We start from the raw sequence: 17,431 nt of genomic DNA, 5'->3' as shown, positions 1-17,431 counted from the left end.
CAAACCAAATTCATGTAATCTTCGACGAACTGTAAAAAAACTTACATTATTGCCTCGAACCTCTTGAAGCTGATTTCTTGTTTGCACCGCTACTAAATGACGATCCCGCAAAGCGTTGACTCGTATAAAAAGATCATCTAAAGCGGTAGTTTTGCGCTTCCTGCTACTTCCCGGTTTACGCTTGTTTGTTCCAGTTCGTATAAAACGTTCCACTACCCGTTGGATGGTAGAGCGATGAGTGTGTAGTACTCTAGATCCATATTCATAAGTTTGCCCATCTTCAACCAAAGTAACGGCTTTCACACAATCTTCGACACTAAGAACCATGATCAATCATAGGTAAACAAAATGTAAGTCTTAATACGATATGAAGATATCAGTCACCAAAGCCACCTCGTCGTATTACAAAATAACTCCAAAATAATCATAATTAAAAAAGTCCTAAATTATGGGTGGCAAATTTATTTGGCTCTAAAAAATGAACCAAGGCATATTTTGACATGAAACAAAAAACACAATGCTTAGGAGACATGGTTTCAATCGAAAAATAAGGCTTTAAATTCGCAAACGGAATTAATCCACAGGATGTTTTAAAGTTAGGATAATAAAACCACGTTTTAATTAAACCCATACAATAAGTCAAATAGAAAATTTTATCAAAAAACTGACTATACCAAATTTAAACTTATAAATTTATACACAGTGTGCTAAAAAAATCATCAAAATAGGTCTAAAAATAAAAAAAAATTGAAATACTTAATGTTCTCCACACTTAACCAGGATTATTATCTGATCCAACTGCTTTTTCTTTATTTATTTTTGTAGTGCATTCCTCGTTTTTTATTATGGTCACCATTGCTGTTCCTATCTTCGTTAACTCAACAGGTTGTCCCTTAAATTCTTCATTTAATAAATTGTTAAAGTACTTTTTCCAACTATTTTTGACATCCTTTTCGTGAATTAGTATTTTAATATTTTCATCTCAGATCTGATTAAAATGGTACCAAGTTGATCGTACAGACTTCTATATGCTTCTACTTTAGCTTTTGCTACTGCCACTTTCGCTTCCTTTGTGGCGACAGTATAGTTTTAAAGATCTATGTCCGATCTGTTTTCTTGCCACTGTTTATATAATTTTCTCTTCTCTTCTATTTTCCTTGAACTTCGTTTGATCACCACCAGGTCTTTTTATTTTCAAACTTCTTTCCTGACGTTTTTCCAAGTATTTCAATAGTGTTATCTCTACTGATACTGCTATTGATGAAGTGACTCAGAGAGCTATTAAACGGAGAATGCTCAACATTAAGCTCACTGATCGCAAGTCCAATGAAGAAAGACGGCGAACAAAAATTACAGATGTAATCCAAAAGATTGCCATCTTAGAATGCAGTTGGGCAGGACACTTAAGAAGAATAGAAGTCAACTGTTGGATGAAGCGAATTATTGACTGGCGACCAACAATAGACAAGAGAAGTAGAGGCAGACTTTAAACCGGATGGACTTATGACATCATGCGAATAGCTGGTCATGAATGAATGCAAAAAACAGCAAACAGAAGTTAATGGAGACCTAAGGGAGGCTTACATTCGACGATTGATGGAATAGCTATTGATGATGATCTCTAATCATACTGGCTATATTCCTTCAAATTTTATTACGACTACTTTTCATGTTCCAACACATATAATATAAATTTTATAAATTTATATTATAAATTCTTGAGTTCATCTCAGTGTTAATGTGTTTGTTTTGCCATATAGTATTATTAAGGCATTCTGCCAGTCTATTTGCTTTTTGTACTTGATCTTTCACTTCTTTGTCCAGGTCTCCATAGTTGGACAGTGCAATTCCCAGGTATTTTATTTCCACTACTTGTTCAATACTGATGCCATCAATTTCTATTTTACATCTGTTTGGTTCTTTGCTGACTACTATTATTTTAGTTTTCTGAGATGAGATTGTCATATCAAATTCTTTTGCTCTTATGTTAAATTTGTGGACCAGTCTTTGCAGACTATCTTCATCTTAGGCTATCAATATTGCGTCGTCTGTGTAACAGAGTATTTTCATTTCTTTGTTTTCCATTCTCTATCCTCTTTCTTTGTTAAAGCTTTTGATAATTTCATCCACGATTAAATTGATGAGCATGGAGCTCAATGATTCCCCTTGTCTCATTCCTCTGTCTATTTCTATAGGTTCTGTAAGTTGTCCATCTATTCTGACTTCCATTTTATTGTTTTGGTAGATGTTTTCGATATATTTTATAATATTTAGGGGAACTTCTCTATTGGAAGTGGAACTCCGAATGCAGTTTTGTTGGGTGGATCGAGTAGCTTGACAAAACTGTTGCCGGTCCCAAGCCCCGATAAAGTAGGAAAGGGTCTACAGCCAGGTTAGCACCTTACTGATGGACTTCACAACCATACAGCTCATAGAAACATGATTATGCCTCGGAACAGGAAATAAGTACCTAAATATATAAAATAACTTGAAAATTAGTTACAAGACATAAAGATAATAAATTAAGAATAAGAAAAGCTATGTGCAGATTATGAGTAAATTACCTTTAACAAAATAGAAAACAAAAAATTCGCACCAAAAAGGCCACTTTTTACCCTTCTATGAAATAAAAAATGTGCTGACAATGGACGAATCTTTTTGGAAGGTTACCCAATAGAGACTTTATTGTAAAAAAAGGTTTTTATGACTGAATAGTGACCTAACCCTTCATTTCGATACTTCTAGGATCATAAAATGCTTGATTTACTGAGGATCACAAGGTGTTTGATGAAGGACGAACTGTCAATCGACTTTGAAATTGCCTTTTTTTCGAAAAACGCTTTAGTTTCGTGCTAAATTTTGACGAGTGCAGTTAGAAAAATGTTATAACAGTTTTGTATAAAGTTATGAATTCTGGTTATTTCGTTAATTTTAACGTTGGTCTATATGGTAAGTGGTAATATACCTTTCTTGTTTATAAACTATACTATTTAGGTAAAATATTATATAAATACTTGCCTCTATTGACGGGAACCTTCTTTTTTAATTGAAACTGATTTTTCAGTATACATAATGTTATCCTATATATTTACCTATAATAAACTAATACAAAAACAAAAATAGTTATTTTTGGAAAGTTATTTATAAGGATATTTATGTATATTTCATAGATATTTTTATATGAAAAATCGAGTAACGACAATCTGTGATCGGAGTTTCCTCCGATCTTTTTTCCTGTCCGAAGAAACTTTTTGAAATGTTTTTAAACAATGGCTACCCAAAACATTAATTAAAAAGGCAAAAGTATAGAGAAAGTGCCGATGAAGTTAGCTACAAATGAGGGACAGATTTGTATTTGGCAGTGTTGCCATATCACAAATAAATCACGAAAGAGCAAGCGATATAATATTATTTAAAGTTGCTAAACATTCCTTTTAAGTTTTTAAAAGAAGTTTATTTAATTTAAATTTAATTTATTATAATTTAAATTAACTTTAACTTTTTAAGCTTTTAAATTCTTAAGTTTTTAAGGTATTCAGGTACCATTTCATCCCAAAATTATAAGAAAATAGGCATAAAATTGAAATCTGCTGAACATCTGTTGCAATCTGGCAACTAGTGTTTTCAAAGTTTTGACAATATTGCCAAGTTTATTTGCTAATCTACCAAAGGCCAATTATAATTTTTTTTTTCTAATAACTAACTGCAACTAATATCAAAAGAAACAAATATTCATTCGTTCGTGTTTTATATAAATTTAAAAAATTTTAAAAAATACCCGATTTCATAAAATAATACAATAAAAATGTACTGTTTCAGACCATATTTGAGGCATAAAACATATACGTAATAAGAACATGGCACCACCGCAAAAACAAATCTGACAGATCATTTGTAGCTAACTTCATCGGCACTTTCTCTATACTTTTGCAGAAAAAACTATTGTGCCTTAGTGGACCACCACTTGAATATAGGACATTAACTTTGACTTTATTAATGTAAAAATCTTGAAGCAAGTTGGTAATTATAAAAATCGACTGTTCCTTGAAATGTTACACACTAACAAAACTCCTGAATCTATCAATCTATTAACTCCTGAATAATCTTCTAGGAAATCTACTTCTTCTTCTTCAGGTACCATCTCCGCTACGGAGGTTGGCAATCATCATAGCTATTTTAATTTTTAAGGCAGTAGCTCTAAAAAGTTGTTTTGAGCTGAATCCAAACCATTCTCTCAGGTTTTTGAGCCATGAAATTCATCTTCTTCCGATGCTTCTTCTGCCATTTATCTTTCCTTGAATTATGAGTCGCAGGATGCCATACTTCTCGCCCCGCATTACATGTCCGAGATACTGTAGCTTTCTTTCTTTAATTGTAAGTTCAACTTCCTTCTCTTTACCTATTCTTCGTCCATTATTCCACTCCATAGTATAGTACACTGTATACGTAACATTTTGTTAGGCGTACTTTAAGAGCTAATGTTAAATCTTTGCCACATAGGACCTTCATCATCCATCCATCAATTACATTTTATAGATGAATTTAACTTTCTTCTTTATCATTCTTCTACTATTAATTGTAGCTTTACACCTTTTAATATCGATAATACTGTCATAATAATTGTTTTCTTTAACTATTCACTAAAAATTGTCCAATATAAGAATTCACTCTATAAAATATATTGTATTGGGATTATCATAACTCCTAAATAAATTAAAATCAAACACAGGTCATTTAGATATGTTAACAAAATTTAAATTTTTACCCCTTTAATTTTAATAGTATTGAAATATTTGTTTACATATAATACTTATTCTAATAAATTTAAAGTTTTCTCCTGAAAAAGTCACAAAATCGTGACGAAATATTGAGGCATAAAACAAATATTTTTTAGTTTTATTTCCTACAGACCGATTGCGGATACTATAAATCAATATTTAACACAGTACGGTCGAAAATAATTTGAATATATTATATATATATATATATATATATATATATATATATATATATATATATATGTATAGATATAATGTAAGTCCTCCTTCTTTTTATGTAGATAAGACTCTTATCTGTTTTTCAATGTGCCTCCAGTAAGATGTCGTTCCATCGTTTTTGTGGTCTTCCTACTGATCGTCTTCTTATTGGCGAACCATCTCTAGCCATCCTTACTTCTCTATTTGTTGTCATTCGCCTTATATGATCGTTCCATTCTACTTTTCTATTTCTTATTCAGTTCTTGATGTTCTTTACTTGCTATTGCGTCATATATCTGTACTTCTAGCTCTGTCCCATAATGCCTTACTATTTTTCTAAGGAGTTGCATCTCTGCTGATTCTAACATTCTTTTTGTTCTCTCTGTGGCCGGTCATGTTTCTGGTGCAAATGTCATTATTATTTCGATAACCGTTTTGGAAATTCTGCCTTCCATTTCTTTGCCGTTATTTTTCAGGCCATTCAGGTAGCCTGCGGCTCTGTTTGCTATATTCACTTGATCTTCCACTTCAGTTTCGAGCTTTCCGTAGCTAGATAATGTGATGCCTAGATATTTAACATCCATCACTTGTTTTTTTATCTGACCTTCCAGTTCTAATTTACATTTTCGTAGATTTGCAGGTGTAACCATGCATTTTGTCTCTTTTTGGGTAAATTATCATGTTAAATTTTCTCGTGGTTATATTAAATAGGGAGATATACGAATCAATAAAAATAAAAATAAACACTAACGCAATTAATGACAAAAAAGACAAAGAACGTAAATAAAATATATGCCAATCTTCTTTTTCTTCTTATTCTTCCTCTTTATAAGTATAATACCTCTATGGAAGGTTATCTCTTGCTATTTGGACTACACGGATCTCCTCCCTTCTGCTTATGTGGTTATTCTATTCTTTTTTTCTATTTTGTGTCCATTCACTTATACATTGTACGTTACATTTTCTTCTAATGTCTTCACTTCTCTTTCAATATCTCAGCGTATTGCCTGTAATTCTTCTCAGTACTCTCATCTCCTTAGTTTCCAGTAGTCTTTGCGTTGTGGCTGTGTCGGGTCTTGTTTCTTATGTCATTATTGGTCTTACAGTGTCTTTATAAATTCTTGACTTTATCTCAGTGTCAATGTGCCAGTCTATTTGCTTTTTGTACTTGATCTCTCACTTCTTTGTCCAGGTCTCCATAGCTAGACAGTGTAATTCCCAGGTATTTTATTTCCATTATTTGTTCAATACTGATGTCATCAATTTCTATTTAACATTTGGTTGGTTCTTTGCTGACTCCTATTATTTTAGTTTTCTGAGATGAGATTGTCATATTAAATTCTTTTGCTCTTATGTTAAATCTGTGGACCAGTCTTTGTAGACTATCCTCGTCTTGGGCTATCAATATTGCGTCGTCTGCGTAACAGAGCATTTTGATTTCTTTGTTTTCGATTCTGTATCCCCTTTCTTTATTAACGGTTTTGATGATTTCATCCATGATCAAATTGAAGAGCATAGGGCTCAATGAATCCCCTTGTCTTATTCCGCTGCCTATTTCTATAGGTTCTGTAAGTTGTCCATCTATTCTGACTTCCATTTTGTTGTTTTGGTCTATTATACTCTAGTGATTTCTCAGTAACTTGCTTCTTAACGAATATTGCATCTGTACACGATCTTCCACTACGAAAATCCTGTTGTTCTCTGTTAATCCTCTGATTTATTAGCACAAGGATAATAGGGGACGCCATTTGCAACATTTTTTGCTAATAATGTTTCGCTCAAACTGTTAATCCATAATGTTGGTACACCATTCTTGCCAGGCAGGTTAAATAGCCAAGTGTACTTAGACTTTCTAGAGAATGAATTACCACCACTCTTAGAAGATTTACCCCTCGTCCTCAGACGAAGAATTGTGTACCAATCTGATGGATGCCCTGCACATTGTGCACGTGCTGTTAAGGCTTGGTTCAACAATCACTATCCCAATATGTGGATCGGACGAACTGGACCGATTTTGTGGCCTGCTAGATCGCCCGATTTAACACCGTGTGACTACCACATCTGTGACAGATTCAAAGAACTTGTTTATCAAGTTCCAATCCGAACTAGAGCTCATTTAATGGAAAGGATTATCGAAGCAGCTGACATTATAAGGGCAGAACTGAGGTTAAAAGTAATCACATCAGGAATAAGATGCAGGGCAAGAGCGTGCATTAGGAATGGCGGTTCTCATTCTGAACAACAATGACTGTTTTTTGAAGTTTATGTACATACTTAATAAGGCATAATAAATGTTGCAAAAAACATGATATATCGTTGTTGTGTTTTACCTTTCTTACCTTTCATTAATGAAGGTTATTTTAACAATGCATTAAGATTCAACATTTTGTATGTCAGGGAAGTATCTCGCTTAGATAATTATTTTTAAAAATAAAATAGACGAACAGCCTTATTTTCGAATATTGACAAATTTAACTTTATTTCGGAAACCTTAACAGTTTGAGCGATACATTATTAGCAAACAATTTTGCAAATGGCGTCCCCTATTATCCCTTAAAAAATTTCCATCGACCTACCAAACACCCTGTATAAATCTGATTTAAATAATAACTATCTTAAAGGTGTATCATATGTATCTCCACTTTGCCTCTTTCGACAACAATACCAATGATACGCCCATGGAAACATAATTATATATTAATAATAATAAGCAATGAGACTCGATGATTTTACTCGTGCTTACAGTGTTCGTTTAGTAATCCTACATGCGAGAAACAGCAAATGCGGTGTTTTTTCGATGTAAAAATTCACGGACTAAATGAAAAGTTGGGTAAATACAAAAAAATAAGGTTCAAGTATATGTCTTAACAAAAATTTTGCTTTACGATTGCTTAGTAGAAGCTAAGATATAATTGTTTGAAATTGCTTATTTTTGACCTGATTTACTCGAAGAGGCTTTTTTTTAAATGTCAAGAGGCAAAAAGTGTTTTAAAACTTAGAAAAAGTGTTTGCGATACCTATTTTTACCTTTTATTATTTTGCAATAAATTTTAATACTAAATTATCTGCTATTAGTACAAAAAAATATTTAGCTTTTTTGTTTCATATGATATAAAAAATCGATTAAGTACACTTGGTTTGGATCACTAGTTTTTTATTAAGGGCTTATTTGGTTTTTTATGCATCTTTTTGGGGGTGCGCCGCTCGCCTAATAACAATACTGAGAATTGACATTATTTTAATAGAAAACGGTAAAATTTTATGTGACAAAAATAACTTATTTTTGCAATTTTTGGAAAGTACGCACTATGGTCAAGTTATCTGCATATATATATTTCTATCTTGATAATTGATTTCTAATTTTTTTGTGTTAATACGTAAACAAACTTACTGTTGATGAAAAATAATTGGGAAAGGAATTAAAAAGTTTAAAATCTCCTAATGTAGAACCTCAAGATTCAACCGGTCTATGTTACTTTTGGAATTATTAAACTAAACATAAATAAATGATTAAAATAGTGTTTTAAATACAAAAAATTATGTGATTATTGATTGTACAATCAGATTATCCACATCTTGTTTATTAATTCGACACCAAAATTTCTCTAGTAATTAATATAATATAATATTTTCGCCACCTATGAGGTGAGATAGAATTTGACTTAAACGTTCTTTTTATTTATGTACCGTCGCTTATACTGAGATTGCTTCTTATTAATGCTAATCTAATGTTTAAAATGGTTGCCGAGTTTTTTTATTAAGGAAATAGCACCGTCTGCCCCAGGCTTTTAGTATTATGGCTATAAAGTGATTTTGTTATTAAATTTTATACATGTTTATAGATTTTAAATAATAATCTATAACATATTGGATATTACAGTCTTTGCCTAAACGTTCTTTTAAATTGTATTAAATTCGATTAAAAAGTGCTGTTGGCTATCAATGTATAATAAGAGCATTTCTATTAGAAATATTCTCTATTATAGGGGTTCGCTTTATGAGTGTATCTACAACTTCAAGCATATACTAACCAGAGGCAGGCTTTGAATCAATGATCTGAGCGCGAGACGTGTACCGACAGAGAGGAATTAAAATTACATGCTATCTCTCTCGCAACTTGTACCCAGCTATTCGACTTTTGCACAGGAAAGTAGAGACGTTTGAGATCGATCAATCAAAGCAAGGTGCGAGAGATTAGCATGTAGTTTTATTTGCTCCCTCTTTTGCTAGATAGGTCTCGTGTTCAAAATCAAAAGATTGCCACTAGTTAGTGTATGCACATTTTCATGAAAACATTTTTTACAAGATCAGACCTTAGCCTACAGCTTAGAATCCGAATGATCAGATGTTACGTTTTTTCTGTCTTATTGTATGGCTGTGAAAGTTGGACAATGGACTCTGAAATAGAAAAAAGAATAGATGCCTTTGAGATGTATAGATACAGACGAATGTTGAGGATTAAATGGGTACAAAGAGTTCCTAGTGTTGAGGTACTTCGTCGCATGTGTAAACAAAAAGAATTATTAAGAATAATCAAAGAGAGGAAAATGCAATACTTGGGTCATGTGTTGAGAGGCGAAAGATATGAATTACTTCAAGTTATACTGGAAGGAAAAGTACAAGGCAAAAGATCAGTAGGAAGACGCCAGAACTCGTGGCTGAAAGACCTGAGGAGATGGTTCGACCGCTCATCCGCAGAGATCTTTCGCGCAGCAGTTTCCAAAACTACAATTGCCATTTGAATCGCCAACCTTCGAAAGGAGACGGCGCAATGAGAAGAAGAAGTGTATGCCCGAAGATCTACGGGTACACGTAAACTAATCACCAATTAGAATAAATACCCTCGTACATAGTACAAACTCATCACCTCTATAAAACCAGGGATTTTAAAATAGAGCCCAGGAGATTGGTAAACTCATCACTGGCCTACCTGCATGCATAGACCATAAACCCTTGCAAACTGCTAAGATTTGGTAATTTGACAGAATAAATCTAAAATAGATGTATGGGAGTTTCAGAAAATTCTATTGCCTTTGTTCCTTTAACATGGATAGTAGTTATCAATAATTTAAAATTTCAGTAGCTACAGACTCTAAAATCAAATTGCCTTTTGTGGACTTGCTTGACGAAAGGGTCTAAGGCTAAATGTCAACTGGTGAGTAGATTTTATATTGTTTTTTAAATTGTTTTGCATTGGTGACGGATCATTCCGATCAAACAGAAAAAAATCAGCTTAATTAAGTTCTTTAGGTCAACAGTAGAAGATGTTTTTTGTAGATAAGGCATAATATTACATTATTGTTGTATTTAAGTACATAGATTTACCTTTCTAATATTACATTTTGAGATTTCTGATTAAATTGTTAAAGTGACATTGTTACAGTTTTAGATTTTAGGTAGATCATTCTAAAACATCGAATATCTCAAAAAGTATGCCAGATGTTACGTTGACTTTTCACCTATGGATATGACACAAAAGATTTTAGTTTTTTTTATTATGACAATTTTAGTTACATCAGACACCATTTTGTTAGTTAAGTTTGATTGTTGGTTAAATTTTCTGGATTTTAATTGCAATAAGAATAAGAAAATTAATATTTACAAAACTGTTAGATACAAACCAAAGTATGTATATAAAATATGCATGTTACTTATGCATTATCCATTTGAGAAAAGTACGGTAATAATAATAAGTGCGAATCTGTGTAATATTAAAGATTGTGGTCTATTAGAAATAACCTAAATAATGCCACATACAACATCTTGTATACCCGAAAATAATTTTTGGTGATAGAGCACTTAATTCTAGAGAACTTCACTATTTTTCTTACTCGACACAATTAAAGTTCGTTAAGAAATACTCGACATTTCTCCGTAGAATTGCAATCGTACTCTTATAATAATTTTTGCAATACCAGCTGAAGATCCAAATATTTTTTTGACTTAACCACAAATGGATCGTTTTTTATAATTCAATAAAGTAATTTTTCACATAAAACGTAAAAATATGCAAAGAACTTATTAAAATTTTATAATTAAAGAAGACTTTATTTTATGGAAAAAAGTCTGGGTTGTTTGAAAATGACCAGTATGTATTTACATTTCTATAATTATTTTAGTTGCGGAAAATATACTGCACTGCAACTTAGGACACAATCACTTAAGCAACCTTCGAAAACTAACAATTCACGTCATCAGCAACTCCTGCAAGATGAAAGATGAAAGCTCAAGAGAACTTATCGGAGAGGCCATCAAAAATCATTCACCAATAAAGTGCAACTTCTTCTTTCAACAAATACCTGACAACAACAGACAACAGACTTGTATTCGGAGGAATATGAGCAATGATCGTTTGCCTATTATGCCACCTGTACTGAAGACAATAGGGAAGCGCATCAAGCGATCCGACAGATGAATCTAAATACGGACCGCGATAAATGCTTTGTGTTGTATAACGATTCACAACAATATATTATTTTTGGCATTCTTGAGAATTTACGTTACTCAGCGAAAGCAGAGGCATATTACATGGATGGTATATTTCAATATGCTCCAAAATTTTTCTTGCAATTATTTACTGTGTCTTATATTCTGTGTTCTTCCCGACAAATACATAAAAATATACGTCATGGTCTTTACTCAATTAATTCATTGCTCCGAAGAATTAGTGTCGTTTTAAGTCCATCGAGACTTGTGGCTGATTTTGAAATCAGCCACAAGTGGTAATTACTGTTCGGCCATCTGCGAAGCGATTAGGTGTTTGTTTCACGTGACTTAAAGTTGGTTTCGTAAAATCCAAAAACTTGGTTTGATAACCACTTACAAGTGTGGAGATTCCAACGGCAAGTGGCTGCACCACTTATTTGGCTTACCATTTTTGGTCCCAGAATGAGTCGGCGATTGTTTTGTGACACTTCACCACAAATCCATGCGATTCCTTATATTCCCATTTTTCCAACTGTTTTTAATAAATATTTTCATTATAAAGTTAGGATAACATACGTATGTAGATATGTCTAATAGGCCACACCGTAAAAAACCTGATTTTAAAGCAATTTGCTTAAAATAATTTCTGAATTTAATAAATTACCACAAAAACGAGAAGTGCAACAGGTAATAGGCAATCTTCCGCATTAGAAATCAGCGCCCTGGGGCAAAAATGCTGGTGATGAGTTTACCTATCTGCGGTGATGAGTTTACCAATTTCCGCAGGATACCAGTGATTAGTTTACTACATCTCGGAGGGTCTAATAATTTTATGGGGGGCTATAAAGTGATGGGTTCGTACACGTTCAGATCTGGACACAATGACCTAATATTAAATATCTGTGGGTTATGACCAAAGAAGATCTAGGAGTAGAGGCTTAGACATGACATTTCGGTAAAGCAGATTGATATTGGTATGACCCGATATACAAAATTATGAAGAAATTTAATAAGGGAAGCCGACCCTGTATAGGAATGATGATAAAGAGAATGCTAATGATGAGTAATGTGACTACATGCAGCAAAAGTACAGGAAGAGCATATTTATGAAATTTATAAGACATGTGTAGATCTTCGCTCAGAAATGTTAAATTCTTCAAAAAATTAATTTCACTATGGCAAGAAAGTGTCTACTGGAAAAAACTTTTTCTATTTCTAGCTCTTTACTATCAAACTTCTTATCTTGTCAGATCGATTAGGTCTAGTTATTCTTCGACTACTTTTGATTTCAGATCTGATAGAACTCACGCTGAAATTTAGATGAATTTTCTAGGTTAGTGAACAAAGTGATTGTTCCGATTATATCGGGAACTACTATCAAAATTGGACGGTACGCGCAAACTTATTAATTGTTTGACATATAAGTACCTTAACTTTGAATTACGAGTATCTTTATTTTACTATAAGTCTAGTATAACTGGATCATGGGTACCATTAAATTTACTTTTCAGATATTCCAACGACACTAAAACTTTCATTTCACTCTACCAATGTATTATCATTCTGTAAAATACATAATGTTCTTCCTATTAACTTTAAGTATATTACATATGCCTCTTAATGTCCTCATTCCTTGTGCCATAACACTTTCAACAAGTTCGAAACATTAAAGATTGATCAATTTAGTTGAAAATGCTAGGCTACGAAAGTACACGAAAAACAGAAGTCTCTCAAGAATGTGTTCTCTTAATTAAATTTATAACAAAAACAACACGAGTTTCCTTAGAATATCCCTATAAAGACGTCTACGAAGTTGGGCGTGAGACTTAATTGAAAATTGAATTTCTTTGCCCAATACACCAGGGACGGAACTCGTTGAACGTTCAGTACAATTCGAGAAAATAGAAACATTTTCTCTAGGAGGAATTAAATTTAGAATGCATACACGAAGAAAAAAAAAACTATTTCAGTAATGCTGATCTTTAAAAAATTTAGATTAGATATACTCTTCTTTCAGGTTGCATATTTTATGTATGTATGTTTTACACGCTATGACGAAAATTGGCAACAAAAAATCGTAGTCAATACCAGAAAAGAAATGTGTCCGCAAAAATGAAATTGCCGGAGTTTTTTTCCGCTAGAAACTAGGAGAAACATAAAAAAAAACGATCTGTATTTTGATACATTTTAGTATCATACTTTAGTCGTCAGAGACGAAAATGCCGCTGAACCTATAAAAATCATACTAACAAGCTGAATTTTGCTGATAATTTTAATTTTGGGACACAAAAAAGATGCAAAAAAGTTAACTATTACCCGCGGCGTTCCCCCTTAAACTCCCCTCGTGTGGGGGAAAACGAAAAAAATCGATTTATAAAGAGTATGTATGTTATAGAAAAAAATCTGCTGTTTCGTCAGAGTGCTTTTCTCAAGTGAAAGGCACTTTGCCGAAACAGCTGTGGTGATAAGATATTTAAATAAATTTTGTGGAAGTTTTAAAAACCAAGTTTTCAGTGTTTTATTGATAAAAATGTGGTTAAATTTTCAGAGTGATATATCAATTGCTTTAGAATTTATTTAACTTGTTTATTTCAAACAACTTTTCTTTGCAATAACATAAGTGACAAAAAAAAATTAAATTCGGTGATTCGACGTCTAACATAAGAAAGATTTATTCTATCAAAAGAAAATAACCATTTCTAACACAGCAAAGCTTGATTGCCAAAACATTATAATTTTTTGCTTATAAACAATTTGATTCACTTTCGCTTTTCGCTTTCGAAAAGCTGGTAAACAGTTTAAAAAAAGTTTACCTACGATTGAATGTGACGGATTTTGAGGTTCCTATATATACATTGTGTGTAATCTTTTCGTACATTACGAATATGCCATTTGTTAATAAATTTAATGTTATATTAACCTTCTAAATTATTTAAGCAATTTACCAAAGAGTGAAAGTCACAGGAATATCTTATTTCTCGGGACTAGTTGTGCCTAAATAATTGAAACACCTAAAAAATAGTTTTCAAAGTTTAAAACAAACTTTAGTACAGAAAATCAGTTAGAAATTATACACAGTAGATTAAAAGGACTATGGTTTAACGTATATTGGTCAAACACATCAATATTTTCACACACGAACGATTACCCATACGTCATATAAAAAACAATAAAACAATCACTATATAAAGCCCTTGCCACATATTCTTTACAATTATTGCAGGTTTAGTTTTCAACACTATAACACTAGCATGTAAGACATGTAATAAAGAATGCATTGGGCGTGAGAAGGCACCGGAACGCCTGAAAAATATTTAATTGTTTTACTAATCCCGGATAAATCCAGGATTTTTACATAAAATTGTATGTCATATTATGTGTGACACGCACTTTCGAGTTTTTAGCTTTTATTTTTTTAAATTAAACGAGAAACGAAATTTTAATTTAAAATGAATGAAATAAAACATTTTATATAAATATTTATATAAAAGTTCCCATATAAACTTGCTTCTGGGCACAAAAATGTGATGTAAGTACCTACTCTTATATTCAGGCGTTTAGTACTAATAAGTATTGGAATAGTACTTTGTGCTAAACTCTATAGAATGTTAACGTCTCAATAAATAGCCGAGGTAATTTATTCTTCTAGAGGTTATGGCACGATTTAATTGTCTATAAATTATATTGCATAATTTTATGGGATATTAAATACACCACTCTTTTATTATACTAGCTCAATTGGAAAGTTGTTTAACTGTATTTTGATTATAAAGGTAATAATAAATCATTCAAGCGCCGATAGATGCTTTTATGGTCGTTCCTGGTATGTAGAATGTATTACAAAGTTACACTTGAGAAGAAAGATGGACTTTACATATTTTACACGCTTTTACGCTTACATGGCTTTATTGCATTGAATGCTCTCTTTAAAAACTCAGGAAGCACTTAGCAAAGATGGGTATTTATTTATTGAAATTACACACAGAACAAAGCTAAAATGAAAAAATTATGAATTATTTTAAAAATAAGGCCAAAGTAGAAGTTAGTACTATCTACTTCTACGGTAATAAACAGAAATATCAAAACATATACCTCCATAATGAATATATAGAAATAAGCGAGAAGTATAAAGAAAAAAATTTTGGAAAAAATGCAGTTGAAGACATCAGAAAAATGACTATTTATATTTATTTCCAGGTAATTTTTACTTCAGATTACTTCTCAAAAATGATTCGCCAAAATAATTTTTTTTCCTAAGTTAATGGTACTGGCAAAGCCAAAACTCCAGTCATGTTTTCTCATAGTTTTATCATGCATTTCCATTGTTTACATTATATATATATATATATTAATATTTTATACATGTTAAATTGGGATACAATATTTTTAGTGTGTTAGTAAATGCCTAAATATTTTGGTTACTTATTTTCATTTTTAATGTTTTTTTTTTTGATATCAGTATATATATTATAACGTTGTAACTATTCTTTTATTTTTATTTTTAATTTCTTTTTATTAGATTTTTTTTTTATTGTTTAATATTATTCATTTATCGGTTTGATTTTTTTTGTTTTTTTGTTTTTATTTTTTTTGTTTTTTTTTGTTTGTTTTTTTTTTTCGTTTTAGGCTTACAAATTTATTCGTATGTCGCAATACTGCTTACAAAGTAATATTAGTAGATTTTACATACTGATATATGATGTTGTAGATACTATTATCCTCTAATGTCAATAGATTTGAAACATTTATTGGAAATTTCATTTTGTACGATATTAAATTTTGATAGAACTGATCAATTTCTAATTTTTTTAACGGGCATTCTAAAAGAATATGTTGTAAATCGGCAATTTCATCACATAGACATTTATTATTATCTAACAAACCTATTTTATATTTATAAGCTGGAAATAGTGCATGATTGCAGCGCATTCGACTTATTATCCGAATAATTGATCGATTAGGTGTATTCTCAAACCATGGTTTGTCCCTTATTTTTGGTTGTATATTCTTAAAAAACTGTCCTTTGTCTCCACATTTATATTTTATCTGCCACTGTTCCTTAAGTTCCTTTCGAAAAATTGGAATAAAATCAGACTCTGGTATTTTTAATCTAAGTATTCTTCCATTTTTTGCACCATACTTTGCAAAATAGTCCACTTCTTCATTTTCTTCTATACCTGAATGGGCTTTTATCCATGATATATAAATTTGTTTTCCTAGATTCACAGATTAATTGCTAATTTTATGGCAATAAGCTCAGCACTGAAAATTGACATCATATCTGATAGTTTGTATATTAACTTAATATTTTTGGAAGGATAATAAACTGCACAGCCAACTCCATGTTCCGATTTAGATCCATCAGTATAAACTTTTTCATACTCTTTCCATTTTACTATACAATCCCGATAATATTCTTTTTGTATAATAATATTGTTTTGACACAAATAGCGAGCGTTAATATGGGTCTTAACTGGAGAAAGAAACATTTCATAAGAATAATTCCATAAAGGGATTCCATTGGATTTATAAAGTTCTTCATATCTTTGTACATTGGTAATAAAACTTTCAACTAATAATGGTGTTTTTTTCTTATCCCAATATTTAGATGTTAAAACCAAACCAGCTAAACTAGATATTTTAACCAATAACTTGGATTTCTGACTTCTTAACTTTAACACGAATTTGTCAGATAGAAATCTTCTCCGAAGATTCAATGGCGGTTCGCATGTTTCTGTTTCCATAACGTCTACAGGTGTACTTCCCAAGTATCCAATACTGAGTCGAAGACATTTGTTTTTTATTTTATCTATTTTTATAAGATTTGTTTCTGCAGCTGAATGGTAAAATAAAGATCCGTAATCTAAAATAGATCTAACGAGTGTTCTATAAAATAGTAACATTATTTTTGGATCCCCTCCTCAGGAGGAATGACCTAAAGTTTTTAATAAATTAACACTATTTTCTGTTCTTTTGATTATATAATTTATCTCTTCTTTCCAATTTAATTTACAATCTAAAATTACTCC

The 17,431-nt window shown here is 31.6% G+C and overlaps 1 long non-coding RNA gene across 1 annotated transcript in view; it reads left to right on the top strand.

Annotated features, from left to right (window-relative positions):
• The first annotated feature begins 2,874 nt into the window (after nucleotides 1–2,874).
• Nucleotides 2,875–17,431, top strand: part of LOC140433252 (uncharacterized) — a 53,361-nt gene continuing 38,804 nt past the window's right edge. Inside the window, exon 1 of the long non-coding RNA XR_011949901.1 lies at nucleotides 2,875–2,949. This is a non-coding gene — a long non-coding RNA (uncharacterized lncRNA). The remainder of the gene's footprint in view (nucleotides 2,950–17,431) is intronic.

Source organism: Diabrotica undecimpunctata, chromosome 2 (genome assembly GCF_040954645.1).
Source record: "Diabrotica undecimpunctata isolate CICGRU chromosome 2, icDiaUnde3, whole genome shotgun sequence".
Lineage (NCBI taxonomy): Eukaryota > Metazoa > Arthropoda > Insecta > Coleoptera > Chrysomelidae > Diabrotica > Diabrotica undecimpunctata.
The sequence above is the reverse complement of the archived record's forward strand: the minus strand, read 5'-3'. Positions and strand labels throughout refer to the sequence as shown.